This window comes from Apteryx rowi, unplaced genomic scaffold (genome assembly GCF_003343035.1).
Source record: "Apteryx rowi isolate R43461 unplaced genomic scaffold, aptRow1 scaffold_156, whole genome shotgun sequence".
In the NCBI taxonomy this organism is placed as follows: domain Eukaryota; kingdom Metazoa; phylum Chordata; class Aves; order Apterygiformes; family Apterygidae; genus Apteryx; species Apteryx rowi.
Window position 1 is genome coordinate 583,067 of NW_020447819.1, and position 17,199 is coordinate 600,265.

The window sequence follows — 17,199 nt, forward strand, 5'->3', positions numbered from 1 at the left end:
CAGAAAAGTACTTCCTCCAAAAGTGCAAATACACTTTCTTAAATGCTGTACTATTTCTTATGGTTTATCTGTGTTCAAGCCTTCAATGACAAGAGTCAAAAGCAGAAGCTCTGAAGGCCCACAATAACGTCCAGCAGAATTCTAACTTCAAAAACAAACAGACAAAAAAAAAAACCTACAGTGAAGACGAATATATTATTTATCACAAGGATAACTTATAAAAATTTTCCCCCTCTTACTATAACAAGCTTTAGTGCTGCAATTAACATATTCAAAGTATCACTATCCAGATCTTATTTGTGCTTGCTTTCCCTCCATGCTCTTCTGGCATTAGTGGCAACCCAATTTCTATAGCAATGACAGGACAGGAGAACATGAAAATGATTTTCCATCTCCTTTCAATGAACCATGAGTGACTATCATGACTGCAATCTTAGTGTGCTTTGACAAGACATTTCAACAGCAAACTAGGTCTTATTGTTTCATCATACTGAAACCCAGAGGGAGAAACATGTCCAAGCGGACCCACAAATGTATTAGAGTTTCTATTAAAGTCTTTGGGAGGGGGGGGGGTATTAATTTCTCCTCCTTTCTCCACCATTTTGAATCATTAAACTCAAAGCAAGTAAAATGTCCTCCTTTCCATTAGGCCTTCAGTTCTTCTGTGCAAGTTAAAGCCTCTAAATATTACAGAAATGAGCTTCCAAATCAAAAGATTCTCAGAAAGAAGACAGAGAAATTATATCACAAAGCAAATCTTTGAAGATTGTTAATTATCTATTTTAATTGCTTAATTGTTTTCAAGCAATAAGAGCACAGAGCAGTCAATTTATACTGCTAAACCACCAAAAAACACAAACAGCAAATTAACTGTAAAGGGAAGTACGCCAGAGCTCTTGAGGTTGGTAACCACACTGCATATCTATAAAGGATGCAACAATGAGGCTTCTGAAAGAAATATTCCTCATTAAACAAAGCATTCAACTAATCAAGACCTACAAACGATACAGCCATGGTCAGGCAAGTTCAAGGAATCTTTTATGTACCTACAAGTATTAATCCTGGTCTAGCTAAACACCAGTATAGGTAATTTCAACCAAACTATCTAATATCCCTGTGAATTTTCACTGGACATGGAGGCCTGAAGAGCCATGTGATGTTACTGTCTTACAGAGGTAGCTTCTTTCAGTGGTGGAGAACATGATCTATACAGTTTGTACAAAAGAAGATACATCACATTTCTCAGTACGGAACAAGGCTTAAAAGTATTTTGCTCTACTTTTAGTAATTACCGAAAGTCTTTCAATTTCATGACAAATAAGTACATGAGTCTAGTTCACATAGATGAAATGAGGAATGCAGTCTGTTAGGGCACATACCAGAGACAAAGAGCATCACCTAGAACGTTTGTTTTCTACGTTTGGAAAAGCAAAGCTACGTGTTTACACTCACCAACAATATGCACCCTGTACAAAATTTACAATAACAACATTGTTATTATTATGTAACAAAATGCCTCACAATAGATCCTTGTTAAAATAACCAATCCAACTGACAATTAAATCTCAAAATGACAGTACATAGCCTGTAATTAAAACACTCCTCTACTTCCACCCACATTATGTGGAGCCGCCTGAGTATCCTAGCATAGTCTTAAATTAGCCTTAAATTAGTAGTAACTGCCAAATGATGAATTTGAGAGAGAGTTGCATGTAATGACAGGTGACGTGCTCAGTTATTTGCAAAACCAACTGCCACTGCTCTACCATAAACCAAAATACTTCTCTAAAAATACTGTTACATCAATAGCCAAGACAATGCTTAAATACAGCGGAATAACATTTCTGCCTTATCACTCTGACTACAACTTGTACTAACTGCATTAGAAAATAAAAAATGAGATTTGTTTTCTCTTGATAGCCACTTTCCCATTGCTAGAAAGTTCTGGAACATTCCTTAAACCCCAATGACTGCAATTTCCTAAAGACTTAGGAGTGGTATTTTGTTAAGCTTTGCGTGACACCATCATCAGCCCCTCGGGGAGGGTAGACAACTGAAAACAGAAATTGAGCTGAGGAATAACTGCAAAACAAACTAAAAGTTCTCAGAGTGTTCAGTTCTTTGCAGAGGTTGAACGCAGAGCAGGCATTTTGTTGGAAGGGGATGTGTGCGAGAGACTTGGGCTCATTTACCACGCAGAAAACCCCCCTTGGCAAAGTAGACATTCACATCTGTGCTGTGGAGGCAGTGAAGGGCTCACACAGCACAGGCCTCAGCTACATGGTTAGGATAGCTCAAGAAAGCAACACAACGGCACTTACACCTTAAGTTATAGCCACCTAAGTGAGGCTTCCCCCCCCCACTCTTGCATCAGGAAACACAGAGAAAAATGAGGTCTATAATATGTTACTAAAAGGGTTACCCAAGAAGGATCCATTTTTGCAGCAAATGACTAACTGCTTAGACGCCAAAAGATTTTTGGGTTGGCAATGTAAAATGGAATAATTTATCATTTCCTCCTTGTTCTTCAGATCTGCAGGTTCCCTGGTCTAGTCTAATTTCCTTATCTCCTAGACCCTGTGAAAGCAAAAGCTAACAAAAGTATATCACAGAATTAGATACTTTAGATACATAGATTAGATGCATCATATATATTAAATTTTGATTAGACACATAACAGCTAATGACATATACAGTGCTAACTGGTATTTACCTGAAATCAGTGCTGGAGAAAGTAAACCATGAAAATAAAATGCAGAGGATATTCAATCCAATTAAAAGATTGATTCAAAGTCAAGTTATTCCCAAGTTTGGTGAAAATTGAGATGACCAAAATGTAGGCAAATGAAGAAAAAATACAATGTTATATTTAATGATTTTACACATGCTTAACTGAATTCTATAGGAGAATTTCTCTCAAAATTGAAATAGCATAATTTGATAAATAAATTAGCACAGAATTATGCAGGCTTATTCCATGTTTTTTAATATCTGGAGTTGTGAGTCTGTTTTTTTTTTTGTTTTTTAAACAAAGCAAAACCCATCTTCTAAACCACCTCATGTATTTCACAACTTTCATCTGATTTTAGTGCTTATGATAGCGCAGTAAGCATGCTTGAGTCTACCTTAAACAAGGCTTGTCTCATTTTTCTAGCTCAAGGAATGCTTAGTTCAAAACATAGTCAAACCATTGCTTATCTGAATACTTCTTGTGAAGCTTACATAGCTTGCAAATAGTGCAGTTTAGTTTTGCAATAGATCCAATACACTTAGCAAGTCTTAAGGACTAAATCATCTTACAGAGTGTTACAGTCTACTATAGAGAAAGCTGAAAAGTTTCATGGAAGTTGGTCATGAGATAATGATTACAAATTTCACACCAACAAAGGTCAAGAAGTCATCCCCTTATAGTTTCAGGAATCATTCCTAGATTTTACAACAATAATAAAAGATGATATAGTATTTGCTTTTGTTTAAATGAATTCTGAATGAATTCAGACTGTCTATAAAACCTGTAGATGCAGAAGTGCTCAGGCCTATCTCTGTGTGTAATATGTAGTAAGCTTCTGTCCAGAAGCTCAACTGGTGCACAAAAACATCATGCTTAGAAGGTAGTTAGAAGGCAAGAGAGAGAACTGGGATAGTGTAGAGGTGGGGGGCTAGGAAAACCTTAGGAAATGAAAATAAGGAAGAAGGGAAACCCTGGGGAAGACAGAATTCTTGTCATGAGTGCAGAAAAAGGCAACAACTTACAGCAAACTAAAGGCTTCATAAGTTCAATTTCCTTTGGAGCAAGTTGTTTACATTGAATTTCAATCCTAATGTTAATCTTAAAAATTAGAAACAAATTAAATCCACTAATTGAAGACACCAAGACAGTTATATTTCCCATGTTATGGCGCTATGGACCTTTATTCTGTTAGAAGTCCTCCCTAATCACAGCGAACAAAGATGGGAACCATGCATTTTGCAGTAATGGAAATTTGATTTTTCCTAGGCAGTTTGTTTTTCTGACATCCTTAAGCATCCAATTTTCATTTTATGATCCACAAAATCATTAGGATTCATAGCAGCCAAAGAGACTCCCCCCCCGCCAAACCCACAATATCGTTACTGGTGCTTCTTACAGAAATGTTACAGAACACTTTATGTCAAATACAATATTGATAGATCATTAAAAAAAATTAGAGCCTCCAAAGTCACAAATATGCACAGAAAAATTATATTTATATGAGAGTATTATAAAGCCTTGTCAGTATTAGTAAAAAAGTAGACAGAATTAAACTCTGAAGGTAGCATGAGCTAGAGGCCACGGCTCTCCTAACAACAGCAGCACACCCAAAAGCATTAGAATATTCCGACTGTAATCTCCTGTATCAAATTTAGTAGATGCAGGAATGCACAATTTTCATTCAGTTCTCTTATGCTCATGCATTATAACACAGTCTTTAATTACATCCTCCACATGGTATTCTCATTCAAGATGAATGTTTAAATGCAGGGGACTTTAAAGATTTTGCAAAATGGAGAGGGCTCACTTAATTAGCAGTTATTCAAAGGTTCATATGAATATGGTCATGCAAGTGTGGCCCCAAGATTTTGACTTGCGGTAACCTTTTGACCCACCTTGAAGACAGGAGTATCTTTATTATGTGCTTGAGTGCTGATCAGTTCTGTATATGCATGCCTCAAAAAATATTTATGAGCTTAGCTGAGAATGTGTCTGTAAGGTGTGCAACAACTATACCATTTTAAAGGTGGAGCTGAAAGAGAGGGATTAGGTTTAAAAACACCTACTAAGTTTGAGGTCCTGGGCATTATTACCATTTTCTAGGATATTTAGCACTTCAGAAAAGAAAAGCCTAGTTCCCATAGGCTTAATTTTCAACATGACCTCAAGCTACCCCTCAAACAGTTCTGTTGACCCAACGAGGCAGGGGAGGAAGAAGCAATAGGGAAGAACTTCAAGCCAGCACAGCTCCCAGGAAAATGCTTTGCATAACACACTTCTGGAGAAGGAGAAACATTTGTGTGAAGTTGGGTTTAAGCAATACGTTTAGCATCACAGAAAAACCCTGCAGCAGAAGTAGGGACAGAATACAACTCACCATGGCAGCTTCTACTTGCAGAAATATCCCTTCTCTCCTGCATGCCCTATCTCATTCTGGTGAAGCAAACATGGCAGGCATCCACACCAGTAATGCCGCTTTCTCCCTAAAGAAAGTACAAAGAATTCAGCTGCAAATGACAAGTTTATTACTACGGGGATCTTCCATGATACTCTCACAAAGGGTCAGGCTGTTTGTTATCACAGAATGAACTGCTGGGAAATATGAAAGCAAAGAACTAAGCCCAAAATAGAGCTGCTCCAGGGACAGATCAGCTGCTGCAGTAGTTTAGCATGGCGATGATATAGATGGTTTTAGGGTCTTATTTAGCATCCAAGCTTTAAGAAGCACAAATAAAGATTCATTTAATAAGTAACACTACATCAGCCACCAGCTCTATGTTGCCACAGGCAATGGGCATACTGTTAGTTGGTTTCTTTTGTTGGCTACACTTGATTGTTGTGAGGCACGCACTTATGCTTGGCACACCAAAACAACTAAGTGACAGATGCTAATTTGGGGAGGGGGGTTGTCTATAGGTATACACGGGTATGAGGTAGGTAAGCCCTTGTTTCTGTTTCTAATATTTTTACCTATTTATGAAAGCAGCAGGCAACTGTCCAGCTGATTTTACTTCCGATTTTGAAGCTCTGGAGTATCACTGTCCTGTAAGAAAGTAGAGAAGACCATAAAATATTTTACTGACTCAAAAAGCGACAGTGTAAGTACAACCGCCTATCCTGAACCCACTTATCATCCCTATTGCACACCCTGACTCTACAGATCTGTATGTAGCCTTATTTTAGAGGAATATTTTTTTCTTCTTCCAGCTTTGACTGTTCCCAAGATTGTTATTATCACTTCACTGTGTCACTTTTGAGGTCACAATTGTTTTTCCTACAAGAACCCCAGCCAGAGTCCAATCCTATTCAGATTAAACAAAAGAAACATTTATTAGCAAATGCAGAAACAGAAAGTTAAGTTTCTGGAGGAAAACACTGGCTGACAGATTAACCTAGATATAAGGTCTCTAACAGATAACTTGATAAACCCAATGGTATGCTGTAAGACTGAAATTGCTTTACCACTGCAGTGATGTGTACAGCACATGAGAGCTTCTCAGGAATGCAGCCTCTTTACTGCTCAGTTCAGAGAAACAAAGGCTATACACCTCAAAATCCAGTTCAGACATAACTAGTTTTCCTTCAGTTTGAAGGTGACATGAAATGTCAATGAACCCTGAAGTCTGATTGTACATTCCATGTCAGTGATAGAGCTTAGTAAATAATCCCAGCTGATTCAGTACATTTAGTCTCTTTGTACTCATGGAACATTTGTCTGCAGATTGGGACTTCACTAATTTTGTTTAACAGGTATTATGACTTTTTTAAAAAAAAAACTAAAGCATTGCAGATCTATTTAAAATGATCCTCAATATTCATTAAATTAACACTGATGTATAGACCTGAGTGGTCTAAGGAGCTACGTGGCTATGCTTTGCTACCTGACTGGATACGTAAGCATGCTGCACTCTATCCAACATTTTGCCTGGTTTACCTGTTCAGTAGTGCAAATGGCCAGCACATACTCAGCTTTTAAAACTTGTTTAGTGATACTCTGCACAAATATCATTCTTGCTGACCCTGACTAGAGTCGTCTGCTCTACTATGTAATCTAAGCATCACCAAACAGCTTTAACAAGGTTTTAAAACATTACATCCTGTGACGTTTTTATGGCTATCATTCTTACGCTCGTTTTCCCCATTCTTTCATTTTATTTTTGTTCTTTCCTCTCATTACAATGTACTACATTTTCTTCCCAATATTAGATTTACATTTTCTTAACAAGTTCTTTTTACACAGACACACACACAGATATATTTGTTAATCTCTCTTTTTCATCATTTTCTCTTCTTTCACGTATGTTTACCAGGCACTCGCTATCCCACAGATTCATTTCAGTATCACTCCCCCCTCACTTGTCATTTTAAAGCCAGAAGACACTGCCTGTTTTTCATATTCAGTTGTATTTGCACCTGGTTAGCTAGTGCCCCCACCACTGCCATCACCACTTCAAGTTCAAGTTTCAGTCAAATTCCACTGAAATGGGAAAACAGCTACAGTAACTTGACACTTAATTTGCGGAGGGAGGAGAAGAAAAAAAAGAAAAAGCATGAATCTGACTAGAAGAAAAAGTAAATATTCTCCACGGTCATATATAGAGTATTTAGAAGTACTGATGATCACAAAAATAACATGCAAACCCACAGTTAGGTGTGTAAAATGAACATTCAACTCCATGTATACAGGCACTTACATACACATTTTCACAAATGTCTATTGAAGTCCATACGCAAAAATGTACCTACATTTTGAATAAGACGACATTATACCTTTGGCTCCCAACATTGTAAGAAACAATCCAAAACGCCAAATTAAGTTAGGTTTTTCAGAAATTGTCCAGATAATTTTTTCACTCTTGCCAAGGTCTTTGTTTCAGACTTCTAGGCTATAAGACTACCAAAACTTCACTTCAGTTTCACTGTAGTGTTTATAACATTATGTGCAGATTGTACAAATACACATAATTTGCTAGAATTCTTGTAGCCAAAAAATGGTGCTCAAGATCTTTGAGTTCATCTGATTCCTTTCCACCAGCAACATTTCATTCATGACACACATTGCAGTCACACACAAAAATCATTGAGAACAAATGGTGCATCAGTAATGCTGTTGGTGGAGACAAAAAGAGAGCCCAAGCCCATCGTACCATTCAGATGCCCTCACATCCTGCTGATCTGCTTGACACTCAGAAAACTCAGTTAACACTTCTAGAACTACTCAGAGGATACCACTGCCCCCAGAGCCAAACTGTTTGTTGTCCAGAGTGCCATTAAAAAAAGCTGTTTTCATTGCAGAGGTTCTGAAATAGCCAGGAGAAAGCTCTCTTTGGATAGCAAAAGTGAGAGATTGAGGAGAAAAATCTCTTCTGCTTATTTTGCCTCCCTCTAAAACCACACCAGGACACTTGCATACATCCACTGGATAATAAGAGAGGTCAAAGGAATGAGAGGAAATAAATAGTCTCATGTTAACTGAGTGAAAATCATGCAACAGCACAAGTCACAGTTAAGCAGACATAAAACTTGCCCTTCAATGAAGAGGCCATAGCAAAAGCCATAGTTTCACTGTTTGTGAAAGACAGATTTAAATTAAATTGAAATTGCCAATACAAGCAATAAATTTGACCTTGTATTAAATTCCACATTCAGATATTTGATGATTAGTTAAAAGAGTTGCTAGGACAAATGAAGAAAAAGAAAAAATGAAATTTTGTTCTGGACTGCTCTGTCAAACATTTCAAACATTATGTAAGATTCAAACATTATGGAAGAAAAAACTTACTAAGTTCAAACTGAACCAAACACAAGAAAGTCTTTGTGGAAAGCACAGATCAAACATTTCCAGTAAGTTCTCATAAAGGTAATTAATGCTTTCAAAATTAAATCTGTGTCTTTTTTATACCATAACCAAGATGGGAAAATCCTCATTAATGATTCATGAAGGTTTTGGTATAGTAATACCTTCAAATGATCACACACTAGTAAGTACTGTGTTATGATCTCACATTCAATAATGATATTCCTGCTTAAGCTCAGATTTATATTCTGTCTCTGAAAAGAGAAATACTGAACCTTCTTCCAGAAATGCAGATGATAAAGTTACATGTCTTTTTTAATTAGCCCAAAAGAACATATATACTGAAGACTTCTAAGTCCTTGGGAGGGAGGAACTATTCTCTGCAGAAGAAATCCTCATCATTGAGACTAGATAGCCTGATCTGGCACGAGAGAAAACAGTCCTATGTAACCTCTTACAATTTCTAACATAGTTAAATCATCCAAGGTGATCCAGCAGCTCAGAGACATAGCTAGGCACAGAACTATAATCTTGGTTCCATGATATCTTCTTACTCTTTTACAGTCTTTCAAAGTTTGAAAACACATTCACACAAAATCTCTTTGGTGCATAAAAACTCCACACAGCTGTTTACCCTATTCACTAAAACACACCAGAAAAAGGAGTAGAGCACGTTGATGACAGTGAGAAAAGATACTCAAGTTTCATAAATACTTTCAGATGTGTACAACCTGTATGTGTGAATTGGTCAAAGCTGGTTTGGTGACACAGGTGCGGTGACACAGATGTATCACCCAGCTTTAGATATCTACAGTATAGACACTTGCATTGATGCTCTCTTTAAACTCAGGGGGAATAAATGTCTTCTGGAGCAGGATTCTCTTCATTCTAATGTAGATGTCTAAAGGAGATCATATGAATCATGACCTAAGAATGTCTATTTTACCTGACTGGTCAAAAGGTGGAACAGGTGAGCATCTAATACATAGAGGCCTTGAAGTCTAAGGAGGAGTAGGGAAGGCTCTGCTTCCCCTTTCACTCCACCTCAGAGCTTCTCATTTCACTTCTGCCAACATGTGCTGGGCTGGCGCTCATTTTCCCCTGTAGTGAAGGGATTCAACTTACAAAGAAAGGGAAAAAAAAAAAAAAGAAAAAAAAAATTCAACTTCCCCCAAAGTTCGACAAGAAACCCCTCCACACCCTTAGTATCCTGTATCTGTGCTTCTGTCATCCGCATCTAACTATTATAAGCAAATAGCAAAGTCACAGTGAGTATTGCTAGTCATCTACAAATACTTTTTAAATTTTACTTTGTGAAATGTATAGCAAAAACACACGGGCTTGCAAGCTACTTTTGTTTAACTAATTGCTATATCAACAAATTGGCAACTAAATTCAAAGAGTTAGGGATTATGCAGCTAGAGACAGCTGCAGAAAGGGTGAGTGCAGCAGGGAAAGCATCTAGAAAACATTTTAGTTTAACATTCCTTTAAAAAACTATAGACATTTAATTATTTACTACCACTTAGGTAGTTATCTGACAGCTCACAAATGCTGTAGAGATAGCGCCAGTCCTAGAAAGCAGGTGCAACAGCAGCGCATTAGAACACCTTTCTTTTCCTCAATAACTGAGGAACACTTTTCAGAGAGTAAGAAGGTAAAATCATTTGACTGTCTAGCTGCGCATCATGAATTAATCTGTCCAAAATGCAGCCAGATACTCTCACCAAGTTTATAAACAGGACTGAGAAATATAAAATCATAAAACTTGTTTTTATCTCCCCAATACTGTGAACATTGCAGTTTAAGATATTATTTTAAAAACAAACAAACAATTCACAAACCACACATGTCAAATAAGTAGCCCTTTTTTTCCCACAGCCACTGAAAGCTCAAAATTCTCAGGTAAATCTGTTCTAAGGGGTTTTTTGCAAGGTGAAAATGGCATGGATCTGAACTGAACTCCAGAAGTAGATCTTGGCTACATGACAATCTACATACATTTGCATTAAAACATCTTACAAAATAGAAACCAGAGGGCCTCCAATACTAGAAAAATATCTTAGGAAAAAGCCTTATATTGTATTTTCAGAGAGCCTAACCAGATGATCACATACCACTTCTGTTTAACTTTATGAAGAAAATACTTTTGTTGTTGTTGTTTTTTAAATTAATTTGTCTGATTTCAACTATTAGTTCAATAAAAGCTCATGCTGCACCTTGTTTTCATTAAAATAAGTCTCAGGGAATAAATACGATGCCACATTTCTACACATAAAAAACTTCCTCAGACATATAATCCAAATATTAGTTGTTTTTCCCCCTCTGTTAGCCAATTATAAGACATCCAATCTTTTTCTTCCTCTTATACTCTGAAAAACTGAAATAAAAATTATGTAACAAGATCAAATAAAGACTACCTGTAAATTAAAATATGAATCTTGTATAGAATATTTTAAGAACCAATATGACGTATCATGGGTTTTTGTTAGCATGTGAATTAAAAATTTTCTTACAAAGTATCAAGAATTGTACTATGCCGTAAATCATAAACATTACATTCCAATTCTAAGGTTTTTTTCTCCCACACATCACCATTGCCTTTAACATAAAACATTAAAGTACAGTTTTCTTTGTGAATAATAGAGAGACAGCAAATGCATCGACACAGATTTTGAAATAATTATCATTTGGTTTAAGAGATGAAATGAGAAAAGGTTACTTTTTGAAGTCAAGTTTTCATTTATTAGGTCCTGAATTTAGAAGAGCTTAAACCGAAATACATCTGCTCACATGAGTAGTTTTATTGACATCAATATACTGTTCACATGACTAAAGTCATCAACATGACAATGTGTTTTTAAGGTCTTTTAGAACACACAGGAAGAAATCCTAAATTAAGTGAGGTCAGAGAAAGTTTTCCATGAACTTCATCAATAATAATCCTTTAAATACTGTGACCTCTGTTACTAAGCAAATAGAAACAAAACTTCAGGGGAAGATCAGTCAGTAACTGTTTAGCTACCTCTCCTGCTTAAACAATGTTAAGAGTAACTGATTTTTACCTGTGGATTCTGATTTTGTTGTGGTTTGAAAACAGTATTCATAATAGAATGTTTCAGTTGCACAATCATTCTTTTTTTTTTTTTTTTTTAATGAATATTTTTCTGCCTTGCCTGTTGCTGATTATCTTTTCTCCTCAACCTCTCAGACTTTGGTACAAGATAGATCTTGGACTAGTGCCTAAACACTTGTTATTTTGACTAAACAAAGTTTCTAATCACAACTCTAACTCATTCCATTACCTGGATACAAAGTTATTCCTTTAACTAGTTTAGTTTAAAATCACCTCCTTCATTCATTTCTACGTGGTAAAAGATGAATGATTATTTGAAATATATCATCTTAATTTCTGATGATTTTTAATCAACTCATCTGCAATAAATTTCTAAGAAAAAGCTATTTCTGAATTTTATACTCATGCAAAAAATCACAATAGTAGCTAAGCATAAAGCTACATTATGAACTCTCTCTGAAAGCTCTCAGCATATCAGAATAATTTACAAGCATATATGCACTTCAGTGCTGAGTTACATTAGGAAAACCCATCGCTAAAGATTTGTACAAACTTTAGCAAATAAATGGAATATATTTTAAACTGAGGAGATGCTCTTCTAAAAGAATATAAAACACAAGCAATTCAAATTACTCCTTCACACTGCAGCAACCACTCAGTTTGCTGAATTCAAAGGAGAAAACTACAGCTACAGTTTTACCTTTCAAGACTTCTTTTCAGCATTCTATCAACTTCACTGGGACACCTTCATCTTAACAAATAAACGCAATTTCAGTTTTAAAAGGATCATACTACTAACTATAAAACACACCTCTAGATAAAAAAGCTGACAAGTTCCAAAGCCCACCAAGAAGAGTAGTATAGTGTGTACTTCAAAGCACATGATCAGGGCATGATAGGACCTTTCTGGTTATTACTACTGGATGAGAAAATGCAATGTGAAACTAGAGCACGCAGCACATTGAGATCGCTAAAGATTCAGAGCATAAAGCACAGTCTCCTATCAATTGTAGCTTTGTCTCTTGAGACCCATTTTTCTTTAAATCTTACTTCACTAAATAAAGCAGTTCTCCAGTTGCCACTCTCCTGACCAAAAAAAATAAAAATAAAAGAGAGAGAGACAGACAGACAGACTTGGGAAGTTTGAGAGAGCTTCCTATAAAAACTGGGAACCTGTTATTGTTTTAGAGAACCACAGAAGCATCATTTCTCCTCAGTCAGCTTCTTAGAACTCAGTATAGAGCCAGAAGAAGGGAGGTCTATGATCTGCCTCATCAACACTGTACGGCTGAGCCAGGGTAACTTCAGCTGACTGCCTTCAGTGAGCTGCTTGGTTTGTCGCCCATCTGCGCTTCTTACCAGCAACTTCTCAGGGTGAGCGGTGGGTGGGAAAAAGAATGGAGCACGTCAAAGATTCTGAAACACGCAGAAGCCTGTGCTTTGCTAGCTGATTATTTCTGCATCGTGAAATGCCAGCAGAGTAATCTGACCTCTGTAGAAGAAAAGATGATTAAGGAGAGGAAAAATGACTGAGGAAACTCTCTATATGATTTAAAGAGGTGGAAGGGAGTGAGGATATATTTTGCAACATAGACAATAACCTTTCTGTCACTCAAAAAATATATATCTATAACCTAGATGTCACCTAAAGTTTTTCAAAAAATAATTTCTCAAAATCTGCTTGTTAGATGAAGAAGAAAAAAAAATTAAACCATCTTTTTTTTCTTTTCTTTTTTTTTTCCCAGAGATGCTCTAAGTGGAAAAAGGGATGATTATATGATGAGCTGTCGCTCAGCTACAACCCACTCAGTTCTATTACTGCTCACTACAGCTGCTTTAACATTCAGTCAGCTCAGCTACCTTTCATATGCATTATATGCAGCCATTCTCAAATGTCCCTTATCATGTAGGGCAATCCCTCAGTCCCAACTGATTTGATCTTTTTTTGCTTTATTGGAATTTGGGATTGAATTTCAAGAGAGCAGGAGCCCTGTTTCCATGTCACTTGAATTCTCACACCACATATATTTTTCTCTGCCCTTCCTTTGCTCCCTAGAAGGCTGTGGTTATACAGTACAGTGCTACATTTGCATATCAAAAGCAACTGCACTTTATGCAAAAATGAAAAGTAACCACTTTTCCTTTTTTGCTTTTAGTGAACAGATGTAAGAGGTTAAGATAGGAAAAGCATTTCCTTCCTCTGAATTTGTGACTCCAGATTCAGGTGTAACTTAGTTCATCAAGACTGTTTCAGCTAAATATCTTAAAACTGAAAAAGCTCTGTTTGCCACTGTTATCGGATATTTATTTGCCAAAGATGGAGTTCATTTTCCTCCCAGATCCCTTTTTTCCCCCCTGAGTAGTTAGAGACTTTACCTTCTTACTTGGATGAGTGTAATTAAGAAAAAAACTTGCAAAGAAGTTCAGGGGTCATAAAGAGACCGTTTTATTTAAGTTATATATGACTTGTCTGAATGGCACCACTTCACTTACTGGATTATTTTGGTATGCTTTTTCAGGAGGCCACTATAGCCTCAGATGTGTCAGATTTGTTGCTATTAAAATGAGAAGGATGGCTCTCTGTTCTACCTTATACAACCTAACAGAAGAACATACACACAGAACATTTTACCAGGTTATTGTAACTCCATACTAAATTAGCAACTTTGCACTAAGCTTCTATATGGAAGTACCTCTTCTGAAGCAAAATGTCCTCATGCTGGCGCTAAAAACATCTTCACAAGCAGTAAGTGCAGAATAGCTAGTGCAGCATGAACTCTAAACTAACTTAATTTGTGATAATACCCTTCATCAAGGGACACAGCCTGGATGTGAGATTATCCAGTTCCCTTTTTCTAAACAGGAGTCAGGATGACAGAAATTGAAGCACAAGCTACATTACTTTCCAGAGGATAGATGCATGTTTTAGGTCAACAGAGGTTGATCTGATGCACTAAGGGCCTTAAGGTGTGAGGCACTACAGTAGGTAAATGAACACAGACCAAGACTTCCTTAATTCTGTTTAGCTGGAAAGACCCCTCCTACATTTGAACGTGGGTCCGTAGCTTAGCGTTTGACAGACTAACAGAAAGGTGAGACTAAGGACACCAGCTATTGTACCCTTGTGAGGCACCTCCGTGTTGCTTCCCATCCTGTTTACTGATGGCCATGTACATCATGTAGATGAGTGCACAAAGGCTTTAGAGGTAAGATAGGGATGCGACCACGTCCCCTCTCTGCTGTAACGTGGCTGCTATTTGTGCCACCACTGGTAACGACTGCCCTGCACAGAGAGGTACGTGGCCACGCACACACCAGCAGCAGAGCAGTGAGGCAGGGAAGAGCAGAACGAATGACTCAGAGCAAATGCCAGCTGCTTACCAAGTGTTTCACTGCTCGTAATACCAGCTGTAGTGGGCGGTGTTCAAGCTGTCCTTGGCCCTGCCAAATCCCTCTTCAACTATATCCTGCCATTAAAAATGATGCGTTTCCAGATCCTACCATGAAAATACAGTGACCAATTCATGCGTTGCCAACTTCATAAGGAAGATCTGTCCATTTCAAACGATGTAAAAGAAGAATAGCTAGCAGACAATTCTTATGCTCAAGAGAACTGTGCTATACTGTGAGTATAATGGATTACACGTTAATTTGAATTATACGAGCCAATCAAGCTAGCTTGTTGGTGGTGAATAAATCCTTGTTGAGTCACCTAAAATCTTTCTTAAATCCTCAGAGATATCTGAAATATTTCCACATGTCTTCAGCTAGAATCAGATCATCTGAACAAATGGCACTGGATCAGAAACAAGATCCAGGATTTAAAATCAGTCAGTCCAAGCAAACTGCCCTCCACTTTTCATCTATTTCATATTTAATAATAATCTAAAGCACACAGTACAAAGGCATGCCATTTAGCAAAACAAAAAAAGTGTTTAGAAGTATATTGTTATTTGCGTAGATATTTTACTGGTAATCCTTTTTCAATTTAAAAAGTTTCATCAAATTCACAAACACATTTCTATACTAATGCTCTTCCCTTTTTCATATGAAACCAACAGTCATGCCACTACCACATTTTCACTCAAAAGCAACAGGATAGTGGATCCAGAAAAGACTGAGATTTCAAATACAAAAAGAATACTGTTGCCACCAAACCCTGTAACCCGTGTAGGGTAACAACCCATCTGGGAGGCTCTATCCCTCTACTGCAGTTTAGCTGATAAAGGGAGAACCGTCTAATAGCGTTAACTGGACTTTATTCACCATAAAATGTCCAAGTTCAGCAGCAGAGTTCTCTCCTTAATGGCTGCCACAGTAGACAATCAATTTCTTGAGAATTATTTGGAGAAAACTACACCTGTTTTACACCTCCACCTAGGAGAATCTACTCCTGTGGAATCTGGAACTATGTTGATTCTTCCAAGAGGCTAAAGAGAACATACATCCTATCCACTCAGAAAAAGCTGAGGTGTTAAAATGCCTGGCATCCCTGATAGTTAAGTCTGACTGAACTTGTTTGGAAATCAGCATGAGAAAAGTAGCCATGTTTCAGCACACAAGTCCTACTCTTTGGCGGTCTGCACAAAATACAAACGAAAGAACAGGAGTTAGCTATAAAACTTCATAAACTGATAGCAGAGAAGATACACGGAAAATACAATTGACAGTTGGCAAAGACCTATGTGATCTAAAGCAGCCAACCAGGTTCACAGGACTAGTCAAACCTGTGTTAGAACTGAGCATTTTTCACTGCTCTAGTTTTCATGAAATGTTGGAGGAGAAACTTAAATTTCCCAATTCCATCAGTATATACAAACGAGTTCAAAAAGTTCACATATCAGCTGTCAAAGTTTTTTTTTTTTTTTAAATATGTCCTGCATCATCCTCCGTCCAATTCTGCCTTTCTGTCTGCCTGCCTGATGTATTCAAAGGTTGTTGCTGGAGTCACTTCCTCTTGACTGTCCTATTTAACTAATGTAATTCAACTGAATAAAATAAACTATTTCTGCAATAACAGGAAGGCACGTAGTGAACTGTGGAATACCAAATATACCAATTCACTTTATTCAGTGGATACAAATTTTACCCAGAATACCTCACTGTAACTGACTGACACTAAAACAGAACAAATAATTCAGTAATCACACCTGCACCCTGAACAGTCTGTCTTGTTCAGGACTGAGGTCATCCAGAGAGGGGAGTTTGCAGTGCAGCTGCTGTACTTTACATAAACACAGAGCTTCCATGGAAGTTCTAATGCCTGCTTTTTTCCCCCTCTTTCTTTGCCCCCCCCCCTTTTTTTAAAAAAAAATTTTCCTACATACTTTGGACAACCAGATATTTCTATCCCCCACTGCCTTCTATGGTTAGCTGGGTTTTTTTCTAATTTGAGAATAAACTACACCACAAAATTATTTCATATGGTAAATGACAGAATTGTCTGATGATTTTTAGTGTTATGTTAACATAAGGTTCTTACCTATTTTTATACCATAAGAAATAAAATCTTAAAACATTTAACTCAGCTATCACCCAGACACAGAGTTTTAAAGGAGAAATGCCTAACAATTCAGATAAAAGTCTGACACAGGC

General features: G+C 37.1%; 1 protein-coding gene across 1 annotated transcript in view; it reads right to left on the reverse strand.

Annotated features, from left to right (window-relative positions):
* The window catches only part of OTUD7A (OTU deubiquitinase 7A), a 161,187-nt gene that overhangs the window by 107,686 nt on the left and 36,302 nt on the right, over positions 1-17,199 (reverse strand). The window contains exons 2-3 of the mRNA XM_026059346.1: positions 5,702-5,774; positions 5,109-5,214 (exon numbers count right to left, since the gene is read on the reverse strand). The gene's annotated coding sequence lies outside the window, so the exon portion shown is untranslated. The remainder of the gene's footprint in view (positions 1-5,108; positions 5,215-5,701; positions 5,775-17,199) is intronic.